The sequence below is a fragment of the Chrysochloris asiatica genome, unplaced genomic scaffold (genome assembly GCF_000296735.1).
Source record: "Chrysochloris asiatica unplaced genomic scaffold, ChrAsi1.0 scaffold00149, whole genome shotgun sequence".
In the NCBI taxonomy this organism is placed as follows: domain Eukaryota; kingdom Metazoa; phylum Chordata; class Mammalia; order Afrosoricida; family Chrysochloridae; genus Chrysochloris; species Chrysochloris asiatica.
The window spans coordinates 4,005,546-4,011,129 of record NW_006408667.1 but is presented as its reverse complement, the minus strand read 5'-3'; the positions used below and the strand labels follow the sequence as shown (position 1 = coordinate 4,011,129).

The 5,584-nt window shown below is 37.7% G+C and overlaps 1 pseudogene; it reads left to right on the top strand.

Annotated features, from left to right (window-relative positions):
* Positions 1-2,346: 2,346 nt before the first annotated feature.
* The window catches only part of LOC102823879, a 25,951-nt pseudogene continuing 22,713 nt past the window's right edge, over positions 2,347-5,584 (top strand).

The following is a 5,584-nucleotide window of genomic DNA, read 5'->3' as shown; positions in this document are numbered from 1 at the left end:
CCTTATACAGGGTTTCCAAAGAGCTGTTGGTCAAGTTGAACTGCCAAACTTGTGATTCAAACTGACATTGTAGTCCCCAGTGCTTATCCTACAGGATTTTATATATAGCATTCTATATAACTTACTTTGTTATTCTGTCTGTTATTAGTAGGCAGCTTCTGCCACGTACTCTCTAGGATAGAAGCTCCAAGGTAGGGATCGTTGTGTTTTGTTTTGAAATTGGTGTGTACCAAGTACCCAGAACACCACCAAACACGTTGTAACCCAAATCTAAACCTACTACCACTGAGTCAATTCTGACTTGTAGTGACCCTATACAGAGTTTCTGTGACTGTAAATCTTTACAGGAGCTGACAAATTGTTGTGTGCTGTTGTTCAAGTGTTGTTGAGTAAGTTCCTACCCATAAGGACCATGTATAGGGTTTCCGAGAAGCAGCTGGTGAGCTTGAACCTCCAACCTTGAAGTTCAAATCGACTTTGCAGTCTAGCACATTAGCCCAGAGCACCACAATACTTGTCAAGAAAATAAATATATTCATGAATGTTAGAAAGTTCAGTACTGAAAACCTCGGAAACAGAGTGTTCTTCCTATTATATCCAATAATGTATGAACTTATGTAAATTACTGAACAGTTTCTTATAGGAAAATAATTTTGATTTAGTAATTTCAAGGCAGGCTCAGGGAGAGAATGAAGAAGTTTCTATGTTCTTTTTAGATTGCATTTATTTAGAAAAATACATTTATTTTTTGTAAAAATGAAAAATAAAGCAAATAGAATGAAATAATCATGTGAGTGAATTATTAAAGCAGTCTGATAAAAAGCATATTGACTTTGTTTATGGGCCCAAGTAGAAGTAAATAGATATATTAAAACCAAACAAACTTGCTTCCTACCTCACCCTCAGGAGATTAAGAAATAAGTCTGACTCAATGCTGAGTGAATTTCTGCCCTTCCATATGCAGTTTCACATAAAACCTTTACCTGAGTGGAAGCTCATTCTTTTGCATTCCATTAAACTAATTAGTTGACAATGAGCCAAAACCTGTTCCCATGAGTCGGATACTTTTCAACCCAGATGAACAAAGCCTTTAGAAAGTCTGCCTACAACCTTTGAAACCTGTATGAACCCTCAAAAATGAATACAGTGAAGTCACTCTCCAGGAGGTGCTTAATTGTGCTGAAGGAAAATTGCAAGTGTATATAAGGAGCTCTGGTAGCGTAGTGGCTACGAATCGGGCTGCGAATCGCAAGGTCAGCAGTTCGAAACTACCAGCTGTTCCGCGGGAGAAAGATGAGGCTTTCTGCTCCCGTAAAGATTTACAGCCTTGGAAACCCTGTACAGGGTCGCTATGAGTGGGAACCTACTCCACGGCACACAACAACAACAACAACAACATATGAGTAAAGTGTATATCTAGGTAAGCTCTAAAATAAAGTTGTAGACTGTTCGAATTGGAATTGCATGTGGCACTATGGGTTAATGCACCAGACAGCAAAGCCATTTGAACTGCAGTCAGTGGTTCAAGCTCACCAGCTGCTCCTCGGAAACCCTACACAGGATCGCTATGGGTTGGAATCGTCTCGACGGCACTTCACAACAACAACAACAAAGAGTATTATGAGATGTGCAACACTCACTGTGCAGACAAACAGACTGAGGTTCTCAGAAGTCCAGGGACTTTGTCATAGTCTCACCATGCAGCCAATGAGTAGCCAATTTGAGATGAAGAACTCAGGTCCCATCTATTTGGACCAGGGTCCTTCCCATCATGCTGTTGTTGTTGTTTATAGTAGTTGTTGTCAAGTTGATTCTGACTTATGGCAACCTTATACGTGCAGAGAAGAAATGCTCCACAGGGTTTTCAAAGCAGTGACCTTTTAGAAGCCAACAGCCACCAGGCTTGTCTGCTGAGGCACTTCTGAGTGGGTTTGAACTTCCAAACTTTGGCTAGTAGTCCAGCACTTAACCATTTGTGTCACCCAGGAACTTCTCACCATATGATTACAAAACCAAGAGGCCAAAGACCCTTGAAATGATTCTATCTGTGCATGTCTTCAACCTATATTTAACCAGATGAAAAGCCTTGAAATCTAAATAAAATGTTTAACTCCATGAAGAAAACTACACTGAACAAAATACCTATGATTAAACAATATATTTTTTAAATTCCTTTATAAGGACAAGTATGGAGTCCTGGTATGTTACTGTAGAATAAACGTTGGACTGCTAACTGCACTGTCAGTGGTTCAAACCCACTTGTTACTCCTAGGCAATCCTATACAGGGTTATTATGAGTTTCAACTGACTTGATGGCACTTAACAACAACAACAAAAGACAAGACTATGGCTAAGAAATGTATGAAGGAAATAAAACGAAGGCGTTATAGCAGACCTGCAGTGAGGAAAAGTACTTTCTGATCAGACTTCCCACAATTTCAAGCAGGATCAAAGCACATAATGATTTCATCTTCCCCATCAGCTTCTTCCCCCACAAAACTCAGAGTGTATGCAGTTGCACATATCCTCTAGAGTTCTTAAAATGAAGGCAGATTTTTGTACAGTCACCAGTAGCCTTACCATTCATACCCTGGTATCACGGTAGCATTTTTAAATGTTAGTTCAGCCTCAAACAAGAAATTATAAGTGGATAGTACTTAAAAGCAGAAACTGATCTTCCTGAAATATGTAATTTACCTGCAAGCCAAACGGGGGAGGAGAAAAAAATAAACACTGTTTTAGAGACAATATTGTAATATTCCATTTGAAATCACCCAAAATGACAAAGGGAAGATCTAACTAAGAAGTCATCGACCTTATAAGAGAAACAGAAAGAAACGTCCTTTAAAGTTACCATTAAAGGAATGCTTTTAAAGTAGGTTAGGTATGTCCTTGAAACAAGAAAGTCTCTTTAGATGTCTAGTATCTGTACCCGTCAGGCGATTGTGTCATTCCACAGATTTGATCTAATTCATAAGGGTCATGGCTTCTGAGAGGTGATGAAGGGCTGCTTCTGTAGATACGTGCCACCATGCATTTCCACCTCAGGCAGTTTTTTTTACAAGCTGACTTCTTGGGTGAAAAAAAATCTACAGAATCAACCCAGAAAATATAAGGTAACCTTTAATTGGATGTTTTCTTTCTTATTTTTCTAACATCATAAGACAAGTAATGATTTTATATGTGTGTGATTGTCAAAAGTTATGACTGGGGCTTATCAAGGTTAGACAATTTAATCTCAGTTAGTCACTAGGTAAGCAAGGAAGTCATCAACAGAGGAAGATGTGTCTTTGATGCATATGCAAAGAATCCAGGCAAGATAAAATTTCACTTGGTTAAATGTAAATAGAAAGAGAAGCATAGTATCAAATATTAGTCCATAGAAATCACTAGAAAAAAACTTTTTTTCATTTTATAGAATTGCTCCAGCAACCACAATAGGAACCATTCCAACAAGAGGGAAAAATACACAGACCTCAATATTTAATGGTGCTTTAACCAACCATGAAAGAATGCCTTTGTTTTGTGAATATTTTTCCATTTCTTTTCCCTGTCACTTTGATTTGTATTACAAAAATGTGGGTTTGAAAATATGGTTCATTGTTATTGTTGTTAAGTACCATCCAGTCAGTTCAGACTCTTAGCAGCCCTCTATAGGGTTTCCAAAGAGCAGCAATTGAGCTTGAACCATCGACTTTGTGGTTCAAACTAACCTTGTAGTACGGCACATTAACCCACAACACCACCCTTAGGATCTTGAATTTGAAATGCCTTCACTGTGTACTAATGCATCATACTACCAAGTCATTTGAACTGCAAGGTTGGTGGTTCAAGTTTACCAGCTGCTCCTTGGAAACCCTATACAGGGTCGCTATGGGTCGGAATCTACTCAACAGCACTTGAAAACAACCAGCTTTTTTGGAAAACTTGAACCCTTCTTCCAAAAGGTGATTTATTAGGTAGGTAACAATATTTTAAGGAATATTTATAGAAATAAGCACTACAGAAAGTGAAGAACTGCATCACTAAAGCAAAGTAAGGAAAATGTTGATAATCAATAGGAAAAGTAAATTTCGTTTCCTGACTATAGTTGTTGTGTGCTGTTGAGTTAATTCCAACTCATAGTGACCCTACTGGACACTGTAGAATTGCCCTATAGGGCTTCCTTGGATGAAATGTTTAGTGGACCACATTGTTGTTGTTGTTAAGTGCCGTGGAGTCGATTCCGACTCATAGCGACCCTGTACAGGTTTTCCAAGGCTGTAAATCTTTTACGGGAGCAGAAAGCCTCATCTTTCTCCCTCGGAACAGCTGGTAGTTTCGAACTGCTGACCTTGTGGTTCGCAGCCCGACTTGTAACCACTACGCTACCAGAGCTCCTTAGTGGACCACATTACCAGATCTTTTTTCTAATGAAGCAGTTGAGGGGTTTTAGCCATTTCCGTTAATAGCCTAATTTTTAACAATTGTGCCACTAGAATTCCTTAATTTGCTATCTAAATTATCATAATAAAAAATATAAGGTTGTCATGGGCGTGGCTTGCTGTACTGTTTGCCAGTATATTTCCAATACATAGCAAAATAGTTGACACACAGTGTGGTTTTAATAAAATAAATAATGTTTTAAAAAGTAAGTCGATAATATACTAGAGATATGGATGAGTGAATGGAGGAATGAATGAATTAGTCAATTAATGAACAGTCTTCAAGATCCAAATGAAATACCCCAGAAAATAGAATACCAAGTCATCAGAAGGCACCTGTAACTTGATGAAATTCTCCTTTCAGAACAATTAATTCCCTTACCTCTTAATATGCATTCACCAAGCTACCACATAAAATGTAATTAGTTCTCCTGAATTATTACTAAGAGATAGTAATTTAGTAATTTACAACTAATTATAAATGAATAAATTGGCATTTTAACTTAGATTAATCCAATGTCCCATGAGAGGTAGGTTGTACAAACCAGCTCTCCTAGGGTTTCCTCTACACAGAAAGATCAAAGTAGGTAGCTTCCTTCTCTCAAGGAAATTTTATAATTTCAGACTGTCTCACACAGCTTCATACAAGGCCTGTGTTACATAGCCATCCCACAGTACAAGACCAATTAAAAATGTATTTCATACGCTGTGAACATTAGTTTTAGCATAAAAAGAATATCTGCCATTATTTCATGGAACTTTAGTCTTCTCTTATTACATTTCTACATACCGATACAGGAAGGTCTATTTTCATATCATTATGATCTCCCCTTTTCTTTGACATTTTCTAGGGAAGAATTCTTTGTCTTCAAAAATCCTTATTAAAATTTACTCTAATTTACTATATACATCTATTCATTTATTCTTTCAATATCTTCAAAGGTATGAATATTTAATATATGAAGTACATTTAGGCACTTCGTTTCTGTTTTGTTATTATGTTGAGGTGATGACAATGTTGGTTAGTACTATGGACTGGGATTGTGTACCCCAATCTGCAAAGTTGGCGGTTCAAGCTCACTAGCTGCTCCTTGGAAACCCTATACAGTGTCGCTATGGGTTGGAACCGACTCGACGGCACTTAACAACAACAACAACAA